Source organism: Gobius niger (assembly GCF_951799975.1).
Source record: "Gobius niger genome assembly, chromosome: 4".
Classification (NCBI taxonomy): domain Eukaryota; kingdom Metazoa; phylum Chordata; class Actinopteri; order Gobiiformes; family Gobiidae; genus Gobius; species Gobius niger.
The window spans coordinates 1,117,005-1,131,965 of record NC_136855.1 but is presented as its reverse complement, the minus strand read 5'-3'; the positions used below and the strand labels follow the sequence as shown (position 1 = coordinate 1,131,965).

Genomic DNA, 14,961 nt, shown 5'->3' with positions numbered 1-14,961 from the left:
TGTGTGCGCGTGTGGGGGAGGGGCTGCTCCTCTACCTGCTCATTACTGCAGCTCCAGCTCTGGAGGCGCCTGCGGTGAGGCTGATGTGGCGTTTCACAGCTCAGATCTCACGTGTTTAGTTCAGTTTGACACAGACTTTGAACCGACGCCATAAACATCACGGACACGAGCGCCTTCACGAGCGTCTTCACGAGCGTCTTCACGAACTGATCCATATTAAACTGCTGAGCAAACTTCCAGACGTTCTGCTTCAGAACAGAAAATAAAGCTTCATTTTCACTGAGGTTTCATCTGACGGAGTTACAGCCGGAACAAAACAATCATGAAGTTTGATTTCGTCTTGTTTTTGGACTCTGTTATTGGATGTTTTCATTTTATCACAAAAGCCAAAGAAAAAGAGCTTCACTGTCGTGAAAATAAAATCCTCATTTCATTTTCACAAAGACAAATCACAGAAGGGTTTAAAGGCCTGACTTCACTGATCAGATATTTACAAAGAAAGAAAATCCACCTCCACAAAAACTCAGTTTCCTGCAATAATAATAAGTATAAAGTCTCAGACCAGAGGTCACAGACGCGGTGAGTTTACGGTGAGTTTACGATGAGTTTACGGTGAGTTTACGATGAGTTTACGGTGAGTTTACGATGAGTTTACGGTGAGTTTACGATGAGTTTACGGTGAGTTTACGGTGAGTTTACGGTGAGTTTACGGTGAGTTTTCAAAAACAATGTTTCCGCCTCCACGGGTACAATGAACTATAAAACTAATAAACTAATGTAAAAACATTAGGAAAAACAAGGATCACTGGACTTTTCTACTAAATATCCTCGAGGACAGGCTTTGACCAGATCTGTGCCTTTTCAGCCTTAAAACCGCCCCAAACAGTTTAAAGAAAAATGTTTTTTCTTGATAATTTTTAAATATGTTTAGGTGAACATAAATGTCTGGGGGCATCTCAGTCCCTCTTTTTCATTTTTTGAACGGATTTTTCCTATTTTTCTTGGAATGACCAAATTTAACCAATTTGCCAATAGCAGGCTAATGCTAATGCAAATGCTAACTAGCGCAGCAGCACAGGCCGTACCCACTGAAACTACATTTACTGTAGATGTTGATTAAATAAGTTAGAACAGAAACATATTGGATTTACACATTAAACATGGGTAACAAGAATGTTATTGTGACGTATTAGATTTTTGATTCTCTCTTTTTTTAAATAATATTGTTGAAATTGCTTGAAAACTAGTAAATATTACAAAAAAATATCCAAATAATGTTATGTAATAGTTGTCTTTGTGATGTTTATAAAGCCACCATTTTGGCAGAACGACCCTTTAGGTCACATGATTATAAACGACTCACACGATCGTCACAAACATGTCACATCAGTGATTTCACCAACTACAATGAATCTGTCACAGCTTTAATTAGCTGCTGCGAGCTTTAGCCGCTCACGAGCTATAGCCGCTCACGAGCTATAGCCACGAGCTTTAGCCGCGAGCTTTAGCCGCGAGCTTTAGCCGCTCACGAGCTCTAGCCGCGAGCTCTAGCCGCGAGCTTTAGCCGCGAGCTTTAGCCGCGAGCTTTAGCCGCGAGCTTTAGCCGCGAGCTTTAGCCTCTAGCTTTAGCTGCGAGCTTTAGCCGCGAGCTTTAGCCGCGAGCTTTAGCCGCGAGCTTTAGCCTCTAGCTTTAGCCGCGAGCTTTAGCCGCGAGCAGAAAGTTTAAAGGAGGTTCAAATATTTTTTTCATTTTAATGAAATTTCTTTAATTCATTTCCAAAGCAAAACGACCTCAGAGACTGAGCTCTTTCTGAAGCACAAACTCTTTCACTTCCAGAGATATCGGCTGAAAAATACCCAAACATCAGCCCGATATATCGGCCAGCTGTATATCGGCCATCGGTGTATCTCTCTCTCCTGAACCCCCCCAGACGGGCTGCTCTGCTGACCCCCCCCCCCCCCCCTCTCCTGGCGCTCCTGTCATTACCGCGGCTCGGCTGTACCTGGTGATTATGAGCAGCTCCAGCCGCCGGTGCCCCTCCCCCCTCACACTCCCCCCCCTCACACTGCCCCCCCCTCCTCACACTCCCCCCCCTCACACTGCCCCCCCCTCCTCACACTCCCCCCCTCACAATCCCCCCCCCCGCCGCCGCCGCCTGCGAGCCCCGCGCGCTCAAATACCTCCGTTTGTTTTCCCTCCTGCCTCCTCTGTGCATTGTGGCTCAGAGAAAAGGAATAAGAAGAAAAGAGAAAAGAACTGGAGCTCCTTCAGGAGAACCCGAGAACGAGGAACATTCAGGAGAACCCGGGAACGAGGAACATTCAGGAGAACCCAGGAACGAGGAACATTCAGGAGAAACCGAGAACGAGGAACATTCAGGAGAAACAAGGAACGAGGAACATTCAGGAGAAACCGAGAACGAGGAACATTCAGGAGAAACCGGGAACGAGGAACATTCAGGAGAAACCGGGAACGAGGAACGTTCAGGAGAAACAAGGAACGAGGAACATTCAGGAGAAACCGGGAACGAGGAACATTCAGGAGAAACCGGGAACGAGGAACATTCAGGAGAAACCGGGAACGAGGAACATTCAGGAGAAACCAGGAACGAGGAACATTCAGGAGAAACAAGGAACGAGGAACATTCAGGAGAAACCAGGAACGAGGAACATTCAGGAGAACCGGGAACAAGGAACATTCAGGAGAAACAAGGAACGAGGAACATTCAGGAGAAACCGAGAACAAGGAACATTCAGGAGAAACCGAGAACGAGGAACATTCAGGAGAAACCGGGAACGAGGAACATTCAGGAGAACCTGGGAACGAGGAACATTCAGGAGAAACCGAGAACGAGGAACATCCAACACTTATATCAACCCTGAATTACACACAAGCACATTGTTGTGCTTTTGGACTTTTATTTTTTGCATAACTCCACATTTTTTAAGCCAGTTGAGCAGGGCTGCTTTACTTTGGTCGGTCCCGAGCTGGGGGGGGGGGGGGGGCTTTTTCATGGCGATACTGTCTCGTAATTGTATTAAGTTCTAACCCATAAACAAGTCTACGTTTTACATGACTGAGCACATCAGGAGCTGCATATGGATCAGAGGGGCTTTGGCTCCACCCCCATGACCATCAGAACCTACTGAAAGTGTCGGTGGGCACTCTGAAAGGGGGGTTTGGGGGTCCCCCCCCCCCAAGAATTTTATTATAATTCAGATATGATTTCCTGCAATCTGGTGCAAATGCCCAGAGGCCCTGGGGCAAATGGAGGCAGTGTGCGGTGATGACGCTTCGGAGGCGGCAGGAGTGGAGTGAGCTGAGTGAACAGGTGGACGATGTGATGTCGGGGCTCCTGTAGCCGCCTCGTCACTCACAGAACCCACGCGCCTTTTTCTCTCCCATGGCCCGGCAGAGCTGGCGCTGGGAGTGTTCGGGCGCTCTCTCTGTTTCCCCGGAGCCGCGCTCACGTCCCGCGCGTCGTGTTTTAGAATAATACTGTACAAAAAATGACACACATGCCAGAGGAGCCGTGGACAGACAGACACACACACACACACACACAGACCAAATACAAGCGTCTGCAGCCTCACCGCAAAAAGTCAGGGATGATTTTTAGTTGAGCGTGTGATATGTGCGTGGCGTGAGAGCGTGTGAAGGCGCTCAAATGCGTGTGTCTCACGGTGAAAGCGTGAGAGTTGCCAGCCCTGAGTTGAGTGTTTGTTGGTGATCTAAAATAATTTGATGTCATTTGGATTTTTACCTCAATGTAAACACTCGTTAACTCGCGTTAACGGAGCTTCGACACAAACATGTGCTTGAAACCTTAGAGAGCTATAACAACATGAAGGAACAATATTTCTTTTCACTTTTTTTTATTGTGAAGGTCTGACCAAGTTGAAATTTGTTTATGTAGCGGCAATTTTAGTATAACATGTTGCATTGTGGGAGCTTCCACACAAAAATAGGCTTTTCACTTTAGAGAGATATAAAAAATGAATTAATTTGGAAGTTGACCCCTCCTCTTGTCATATATATAAAAAAAATCAAACTTTTAAAATATTTGAACCTTTTCATTGCCAACTTTCTGTCGCAAAGTCACATTTCCATCGTGGGCCCTTTGACTCCACAGACTTACATTATAATCACAATTTATCAAAACGCTTCTATGAAACAGATTAAAAATGTTATTTCAAACTTCTGCATATTTTCTGAACCTTGAGGCTTCAAAGTAACGCCCTGACACATGAGGTCATTTTTAGCTAGTCTGACAGGAGAAAGAAAATGGCTGTATCCTTTTATGACAAGAGGAGAGTCAGACCTTCCAAACAAAAACAAGTTTAGAAATATATATTATTCCTTCACGATGGTTCACTGTAAACATCGAGGGGACATCGCCCAACTCTACAAGATAAGAAAAAGTGTTTAAGGAAGAAAAAAAAGCAGCAAAACTAAATATAACCTGTGATATTCTGGCGACAGCAGTGGAAGTACTCAGTATTCTTACTGAAGTAAAACTGCAGATACAGCATCAAAAATGTACTTCTGCAAAAGTATAAAAGTATATTTATACTTTATAAGCAAAAAGCAAGAGTATTTAATTTGATTTAATCATTTGAATCAAACCAGGTTGAAACTCAAAAACAGGAAATAACCAGGTCTAAACCGGGTCTTAACTGGGTCTAAAGGAGTAAACCAGGTCTAAACCAGGTCTAAACCAGGTCTAAACCAGGTCTAAAGGAGTAAACCAGGTCTAAACCAGGTCTAAACCAGGTCTAAACCAGGTCTAAACCAGGTCTAAACCAGGTCTAAAGGAGTAAACCAGGTCTAAACCAGGTCTAAAGGAGTAAACCAGGTCTAAAGGAGTAAACCAGGTCTAAACCAGGTCTAAACCAGGTCTAAACCAGGTCTAAACCAGGTCTAAAGGAGTAAACCAGGTCTAAACCAGGTCTAAACCAGGTCTAAACCAGGTCTAAACCAGGTCTAAAGGAGTAAACCAGGTCTAAACCAGGTCTAAAGGAGTAAACCAGGTCTAAAGGAGTAAACCAGGTCTAAACCAAGTCTAAACCAGGTCTAAACCAGGTCTAAACCAGGTCTAAAGGAGTAAACCAGGTCTAAACCAGGTCTAAAGGAGTAAACCAGGTCTAAACCAGGTCTTAACCAGTTCATCATGAGGTCACCTTGAAAAGAAATACTTTTATTTATTAATGTAGTGGAGTAGAAAGAAAAAGTGTTCATCATAAACTGAAGTAAAAGTACTTATAACTTGTACTATTACAGTTTTGTTTCTTATAGTAAGACAGAAGGTTTAGTTTACCTGCTTGACTAGTTTCGATCACTTCCTGTGTCGCTTCTGAGGAAGATCACTAAACCTGTCTTACTAGAAGAAACAAAACTGTAACAGTCTTAAGCTAAGAAGACAGTGTGAACCTTCTACAAAGACTTAGAACTTGTACTTTGTTACTTTCCACTTCTGCTTTTTAGTTGTGTGCGTTTGTTGTGTTTTTGTCTCCATTCTTTTAGATTTGGGTAAAGCTGAACACATAATGAAACAAAGTGTGAAAGATCAGACAGAAACCAGAAAAGACATGGATGTGGATGAAGTCGGTCGGATTACGCTGTTTACGAGAAAACTGCAGAGACGGATCATGTTTTGATTCTGCCGTAAACGGAGCCTCTGATGCAGAAACAACAAACACATGCAGCTGCAAACACGGAGACAGATGAGCGAGGCGCTGCAGGCGGCTGCAGGCGAGCGGTGCAGGCCGGTCAGAATCGCTCTGACGCCACCTGTGCGACGGTGCCGTATTCTCGTGAGACCGAGGCGGCTGGAGCGCCTTGGGTCGGCGAGCAAAGTTGCTTTTCTCCGCCTTGCGCGGCTGCCTGAGCTACAAAGGCCAAAGGGATACCGGGTCTCTGTGATACAGGGTCTCTGTGATACAGGGTCTCTGTGATGCTGGGTCTCTGTGATGCCGGGTCTCTGTGATGGAGCACAGAGAGCAGAGAGAACACAGAGATCCTGTCTCTGTTTTCCACATTGGACGTTGTCTCGAAATATCGGCCAGCTCTGATTAGAAATCACTTCCCTGATCTTCTGCTGCAGAGACTCATCGATGGGAAGGTCGGGAGCTCACGGTGCACAGTTACCGTCTCAACTTTGGGCTCACATTTTCTCCAAAAAGCCAAAACCGGCACGCCTCCAGAGAGACAAAAGAACCTGAACCTGGAGGAGGCACGTCAGTGTCCGAGCTCACAGACACGCCCCGCTCCTCTCACGGAGAAACTACTGAAACACGTCCCACAAACCTCGTCCCGTCGGGGATTCTGAGGGCGTTTGTGACTCCCCGAGCGGCTCTTTTCAACGGCTCTTTAACAGGATCTCAACAGGTTGTGTTCAGGTTGAGGTGGACGGCAACACAACTCTATAGATCCAGACGTCATTGCGTCATAGAAGGGGGCGTGGCCTCGCTGAAGCTATTTATCACTTACAAATAAAGTCAAGTCTAAATCAGGTCCATGTGGATGTTTATTATAGAAGCAAAAAAACAGCAGTCATAGCTAGCATGAGCTAACATTAGCATTAGCACGTTGCTAACATGAGGCATCATGTTATTTATGTCTCTATGGGCTGTTGAACCACTTTGCTCGTCTCCATGTCTTTGTATCTTTATTTGGTAGAAAAGTATATTCATAACTCAGCGTTTGTTAAAGTACATCTGTACATCTACAGACGCTTATATTACGTTCTGCACAGCCGTCTCTCCCGGGTCAAGGACACTGACTGTGAAATCTTCATCTGAATCAAAAATCAATCAAAATGAATCCATTAGATCTGATTTGGGAAATCGATTCCCGACGCTGATGCAGACTCCACATCACAGTCGCAGTATCGGCTTCTCAGGCTGGGACGAAAGAACTAATCAAGTCTTATTTAACCTCTTAACCCCCACCTTTAACTGAGAACTTTTTCTCCAGGTCCACTTTACCCAAATGTAAAAGAAAAAAACCTTAAAACAGCGACAAAAACGAGACATCAAAAGTATTTTTTTCAACAATAGTTTACATTTTCTCTAAATTGTACAGGTTTTGTCTTATTTTTTACTTTGACATGAAAACTAAGAAGTTAAAAGAGGAAACTATTAAAAAAATCCAGACTTTCACCTGCAGCTTCTCGCCTTAAAAGAATAACTGTAGTTCTAATTTTAGTCTAAGTGCTGCCGTTACTGCTCTGTGTAAACCCCGTCAGGAGCACCAGCTGGTTTCCCTGGAGGAGCTTCAGGAGGATCAGACCTCAGTGGCTCCTGCTCTCGGGGTCACTGATGCTCCCGAGCTCCTGGTCCAACATCTACACACTGGTCACGTCATAAACTCAGACGTAGCAGGAACAAAGCAGCACGAAAGGAAACAAACAAACCGACAAACACACTTTAACCATACTTAAAATAACTACAATGTGTTTACAATGTCGGTTCAGCTCCAAAATCAAGAGATGTGGGAAAATGGGAATGATTTGGGGGAAAATGTGGCAAAAATAAGAAAGAGAAAAAAGGAAAAAGAAATTGGGAAAAAAAATGGGGGGAAAATAGAGAAAATATTAGTTCTAAAAAATGGGCAAAAATGGGGCAAACATTCAGGAAAATATATATATATATTTTTAAATGGGGGTAAATAGGGAAAAGATTAGTCATTAAAAAATAAGCAAAAATGCGGAGAAAATTTGGGAAAATTAGAAAAAAGTGAGTTTCTCTCGTGTCGCTCTAAACTCATTTACATAAAGCCACAATGCGGAGTTTTTGAACTACAAATGAGCTCTTAAAACTATCGTATTCACAGGATTCATTTACCAAAACAACACAAAAGTCGTAGGATATTTTTTGCCCAATTTTCACTAATTTACAAATGAATTTGAAATTGATTTTGATCACCATGACTCACTTACTCACTCTTCTTAACTAATGAACCAACAAAGCTCAAACCTTATTGGTTATGACATGGATTGGTGCATTATTTAGATTTCATCTGCAAAAAAAACTGCACAAATACAGGAATGCAGTTTTTGTTCAGATTTTTTTAAATAATAAGGCAAAAGTTTCACATCGATATCAATGTTTCACCTGCAGTGTCTCGCAGTAATTATTTGTTAAAATATGCAAATGAGCTGCATTGTCTTAGCCCACAATTCAAATCTGACATATTTGAAATCCTGGACAATTTCCCTTCTTGGATGTGAATTTTGAGAATGATTTTTTGTTGTTGTTAAAGAACAAAGAAGCTGAAAATTGTAACACATTTTGTGATAAATCGGTCCTATTGTTTTAATGGATCAATTTCACCAAAAGTGTCTGAAAATAAAAACTGAAATGTTTAGAACTTTGGAAGAAACTAATGTGTTTAAAAATTCCTCTTGCTGACCTCGACACCTGCGCTCTTATGAATATTATCTACTGTATTTCAGATTTTCATTGTCATTACTTTAATCCTGTCCCTGGACCAACAGCGTAAACACCTGGCTCTAAAGAAGTTCCTGCTCTCAATACTTTAATACTGTAGAACCTAAAGTTTCATTGTGATTCCAGACTGGTTTGGCGTAACGGCCCAGCCCTGATAACCTGCACACCGAGGGGGGGTTAATGATACGGCCGAGGGGGGGTTAATGATACGGCCGAGGGGGGGCTAATAATACGGCCGCTTCACTCCCGTCATCATTATTTATGGAAAATTACAGCTCGAGTGGTTATAATTATCGACGTCAGGGCTGCAGAGCCTTCATAATGTGAGGTCGTCTGCAGAAGCTAAAGCTCTGCTTCCTCTGATCCAAACACCTCAAACACCTGCTCCCCCGAGAGCAGGCTGAGGCGGAGCTCCTGCAGGTCCTGCTAAGGAGCTCCTGCAGGTCCTACTGAGGCGGAGCTCCTGCAGGTCCCTCTGAGGAGCTCCTGCAGGTCCCTCTGAGGGACTGAGGCGGAGCTCCTGCAGGTCCCTCTGAGGAGCTCCTGCAGGTCCCTCTGAGGAGCACCTGCAGGTCCCGCCGAGGCGGAGCTCCTGCAGGTCCCTCTGAGGAGCACCTGCAGGTCCCGCCGAGGCGGAGCTCCTGCAGGTCCCACTAAGGAGCTCCTGCAGGTCCCGCCGAGGCGTCGCCATCCAGGCAAAGGCTGTGATTACGGTCAAAGTCTGAGTGTCCTGTGCACAGCTCATAAATATATTATGTGTAATATCAAAGTGTAACTCATTAATAATGGAAGCCAAAACAGTCACACTCAAACTTCATCCAAATATTTTACAGTGATTTCAGGGCTGGGCGATAAATCAATATTTAAGATATATACCGATATATTTTTAAATGAGATACGGAGTTAGACCATATCGTGAATATATGGATATTACAAATTCAGATTAGCCTGGCTAACGCCAGACTGCTGTGTGCGCTGAATCATTTCCAACTGCACAGCAGCCTGGGGACCACGGCCGAAATTTTTGCATGGATTTGGGAACCAATCACATAACGAGGAGGGACGGCAAGATGATGACGATATACGGAAGCTTGTAGTTTATTTACGGATTTGAAAAAAAAAAAGTTTATTTACGGATCAAACATGACAGCAGCAGACGCGACGCTATGACGTCATACGGCATCTTATACGATGATACGATTGGCTGTGGCCTTGTGCAGACGCATGACAGACATTCGTAAACCACACCTCTCCTACGAGAAAAGGAATTGGTGTCCCCAGACTAAATATCACTTGTCATTTTAGTCTGGTGTTAGCCAGGCTAAAATCAGATAAGCTATTAAAGGGGCTGGATGCAAGTTCGCCATTTTATACTCACTACTGCCACCTCAGGTCTTATGTGTAACTGCAGCTTCTATATTGAGCTCGTGCATGACGGCAATTCGGGCCGAAGTGACACCTTTTTGAGTGACAGTGCAGGATTTTAGAGGCAGTTGTGGTGAACAGGTCTGAGCTCATTCTACACATTAGGACATGGCTGGAACATGTAGGGGGAGGAAAATACTTAATTTTAACATTTTTAAACTCTGTATAGTCTCTTTCAGCTACACAAAATAAACCAGTAATCTCAGGCTGATTTAAAAAAAAAAAAAAGTGTATCTCATTCTTAAACTGAGCACTTTATTTTGTTATCTCTTTATATATAAATGCTACCCTATTTTATTTTTATTTTTATTTAAATGTGCGCCTTAAGGAGCTTTGCTAAACAGTGTTTAAGTTTCCATTTTATAGTGACTTTTCAATAAAACTACTCGTATTTGACTTTTGGCTCTCAATTTGTGAGATATCGGGATATACAGTATATCGTATATCGATATTTAACCAACATGTGTGGAGATATGACTTTTGGTCCATATCGCCCTGAGTGACTTAAACTTAATTAAATATGTAATATGTAAATTAGGGCGATGTGGCCAAAACGTAAAGGTAAAGCCCATGTGTTTCTCTTTGTCCAAGAGTCTACTTTATTCAGTCCAGGTTTAGTCCTGGTTTAGTCCTGGTTTCGTCCTGGTTTCGTCCTGGTTTGGTCCTGGTTTGGTCCTGGTTTGGTCCTGGTTTGGTCCTGGTTTAGTCCTGGTTTAGTCCTGGTTTAGTCCTGGTTTAGTCCTGGTTTAGTCCTGGTTTAGTCCTGGCTCAAACTCTGTCATCTTTAATAACGACTAAAGTGTTAGTAAGTTTTAGCTTTTGCTTCACTTTAAGAAAACATCTGCATTTGTGCTGAAGCTGCTCATGAGTTTAGTTTTTTAGACTCTGAGGATAATTTATCGACGTCTGGAGAGAAAACGTACAGAAAATTAGCACTGAAAACCAAAACGTTTTTGATACCGCCCCCTACTGGAGCTCTTCGGCAACGAACCCAGCCCTACACGTGATGGACCTCACATCGGAGCTGAGAGCGTGGATTTGGATAAACACATGAAGGACAGAGAGGAAGTTGAGACACTGTTTGACCAGGAGGACATAGAGCTACACGTCTACAGTCCTGGATTATGACCCCCCCTAAACGGGTCAGGACACCCCCAAAGCCCTGGTCAATGGGAGTCAGTGACCGGGAGGCGACAGGAGATCCAGGGGAGACCGGGAAATAATGCAAATCCAAAAGCATTTCACAGAGAACAATAGTCACAAGTCCCGCCCACCTGCCACAGTGGCCCCGCCCTCTTTCTCTCTTCAGGAAAACAGCGATGGCAAATCACCCACTCCTCACTCAAGCACCTATTGTTTTGCAACAGTTCAGCTCCTCTAATTCGTCCTCCTGCTTTGGGAATTTAATGCACGGGTTTGAACACATTTCTGTTGCTAAATGTGTTCATCAGTAACTCTTTTCTACAAAACTGAAGGAGAGGAAACGTCTGAAACCACAGATCCATGACCTCCATATACAGCTCAGTGTGGACCCGGAGGACCCTCACATCAACCTGAGCAGCACAGACTCACATCAACCTGAGCAGCACAGACTCACATTAACCTCTTAACTCCCGCCTGAACCGAGAGGATCTTTTTCCTCACATCAGATTTTTTTTTCCATCATTTTTTTGTTGGGTATTCAACTCATTTTTGTAACTTTTTTGTCATTTTTTCGTCATTTTTTATCATTTTTTTCTCATATTTTTATCACATTTTTGTCATTTTTGTCATTTTTTTGTCACATTGTTGTCATTTTTTCGTCCATTTTTTGTCAATTTCTTGTGACATTTTTGTCATTTTTTTGTCACATTTTTTGTCACATTTTGTCAGATTTGTCATTTTTTTGTCATTTTTTGTCAATTTTTTATCAATTTTTGTAATTTTTTTGTCACATTTTTATCATTTTTTTTGTAATTTTTTGTCATTTCTCAAATTTTTAGCACATTCTTGTAATTTTTTTGTCATTTTTTTGTCACACTGTTATTTTTTCGTCCATTTTTTGTCCAATTTTTATCAATTTTTTGTATTTTTTTTATCACAGTTTTGTCATTTTTTTGTCACATTGTCATTTTTTGTCATTTATTTCTCAAATTTTTATCACATTTTTTGTCATTTTTTCATCCATTTTTTGTCAATTTCTTGTGACATTTTTGTGACATTTTTGCCACTTTTCCCACTTTTTTGTCACATTTCCATCCTTGTTTTCGTCTCAGTTGTGTCGCTATTTTCACACCTTTTTCCTGAAGCTTTTGGATTGGGGTAAAGCCAAACTGGAGAAAATGTGCTCGGTTCAGGTGGGAGTTAAGGGGTTAACCTGAGCAGCACAGACTCATATTAACCTCTTAACTCCCGCCGGAACCGAGAGGATCTTTTTCCTCACGTCATATTTTTTTTCCATCATTTTTTTGTTGCGTATTCAACTCATTTTTGGAACTTTTTTGTCATTTTTTTGTCAATTTTTATCATTTTTTCGTCAATTTTTTGCCATTTTTTGTCACATTTTTAGCACTTTGTTTGTCATTTGTCATATTTTTGTCATTTCTCAAATTTTTAGCACATTTTTGTAATTTTTTTGTCATTTCTTTTGTCACACTGTTGTCATTTTTCGTCCATTTTTTGTCAAATTTTTATCACATTTTTCGTCCATTTTTTGTCAAATTTTTATCACATTTTTTCATCCATTTTTTGTCAATTTCTTGTGACATTTTTGCCACTTTTTCCACTTTTTGTCACATTTCCATCATTGTTTTCGTCTCAGTTTTGTCACTATTTTCTCACCTTTTTTCCAGAAGCTTTTGGATTGGGGTAAAGCCAAACTGGAGAAAATGTGCACGGTTCAGGTGGGAGTTAAGGGGTTAACCTGAGCAGCACAGACTCACATCAACCTGAGCAGCACAGACTCACATCAACCTGAGCAGCACAGACTCACATCAACCTGAGCAGCACAGACTCACATCAACCTGAGCAGCACAGACTCACATCAACCTGAGCAGCACAGACTCACATCAACCTGAGCAGCACAGACTCACATCAACCTGAGCAGCACAGACTCACATCAACCTGAGCAGCACAGACTCACATCAACCTGAGCAGCACAGACTCACATCAACCTGAGCAGCACAGACTCACATTAACCTGAGCAGCACAGACTCACATTAACCTGAGCAGCACAGACTCACATTAACCTGAGCAGCACAGACTCACATTAACCTGAGCAGCACAGACTCACATCAACCTCTTTACTCCCGCCTGAACCGAGAGGATCTTTTTCCTCACATAAGATTTTTTTTCCATCATTTTTTTTGTTGGGTATTCCACTCATTTTTGGAACTTTTTAGTCATTTTTTTGTCACATTTTTATCATTTTTTTGTAATTTTTTATCACATATTTGTCACATTTTTGTAATAATTTTTTACATTTTTTTCTCAAATTTTCATCCCATTTTTGTCATTTTTTTTGTCATTTTTTATCACATTGTTGTCATTTTTTCGTCCATTTTTTGTCAATTTCTTGTGACATTTTTGTCAATTTTTTATCAATTTTTTGTAATTTGTTTTATCACATTTTAGTAATTTTTTTTGTCACATTGTCATATTTGTCATTTTTTGTCATTTCTCAAATTTTTAGCACATTTTTGTAATTTTTTGTAATTTTTTGTCACACTGTTGTCATTTTTTCGTCCATTTTTTTGTCAATTTTTTATCAATTTTTTGTATTTTTTTATCACAGTTTTGTCTTTTTTTTCGTCACATTTTTGTAATTTTTTTGTCATTTTTTTTGTCACACTGTTGTCATTTTTTCATCCATTTTTTGTCAATTTCTTGTGACATTTTTGAGACATTTTTGCCACTTTTTTGTCAAGGTTTTCTCACTTTTTCGTCACATTTCCATCATTGTTTTCGTCTCAGTTTTGTTGCTATTTTCACACCTTTTTTCCAGAAGCTTTTGGATTGGGGTAAAGCCAAACTGGAGAAACTGTGCTCGGTTCAGGTGGGAGTTAAGGGGTTAAACTGAGCAACACAGACTCACATTAACCTGCACAGACTCACATCAACCTGAGCAGCACAGACTCACATTAACTCACATGCCAGCTCTATAACTCCAGTAAAAGCAGGCGTTATCTCCACAGTGCAGGACAGAGGAGCTGCTGATAAGACTCTGAGCTGAGCACGTGCACTTCCATGATAATAACCCGGCCCTGTCACCATCATTAACCCCCCCCCCCCCCTAATATGACACACCTGTGCTTCACTCATCACACCGGGACACAGGGAAGCCGCGCGCGCAGAGTGAGGAGCCGCGGCTTATGGATCCAAAGATGTGCCCGCGCTATAAATAGTCCCGAGATTAGGATCAATACGCAGCTGGTTCCTACAGGCTGCGCGCGCTCAGACTCTCCACAGATGGGAGTTATTAACCTCTTAACCCCCGCCTTAGCCGAGAGCGTCTTCTACACTTTGGCTTTACCCAAATCTAAAAGCTTCTTGATAAAAAAGAAAAGAAAAAACGTAACCAAAAAAAAATCCCCAAAATGGTCAAAGTGGCATCAACACAAGGACAAATCTGAGAGGAGTTTCGTAGGCCTTAGCGTTCAAATTAAGTGTAACAGTGTTGTTTCCAGTCCAGACGCGTTTGGATTTGGGTAAAGCCGCACTGGAGAAAATGCGCTCGGTTCGGGCGGGGGGTAAGAGGTTAACGCACGGCGCCGGGACAGAGCGCTCCGGTAACGGGTTAAACCCCTCTCCACCTCCCGCTGCTCCGGAGCGCGCGGCCGTAGCAACAGGTCCATCCGCGGCACGAGCCTCCGTTACCCGGGCATGGCGCTGCTCCAAACATGCCCCTGTTATTACAGCCACTAAAGGACACATGTGGAGCGCCCGCGCATCTGGAGCCGCGCTGTCATGAGCCGCTCCGCCCGCAGAGCATCTCCCGCACGGAGGAGCCCGGTGCGAGCGGGGGAGTGAGCGGGCTCCTCCGGGCTCCTCCGCGCTCCTGCGGGCTCCTCCGGGCTCCTCCGCGCTCCTCCGGGCTCCGGGGGGAGG

General features: G+C 42.8%; 1 protein-coding gene across 2 annotated transcripts in view; it reads right to left on the bottom strand.

Moving 5' to 3' along the window:
- The window catches only part of LOC306962064 (E3 SUMO-protein ligase PIAS1-like), an 80,915-nt gene that overhangs the window by 65,656 nt on the left and 298 nt on the right, over positions 1–14,961 (bottom strand). The gene's annotated exons all lie outside the window — the stretch shown is intronic.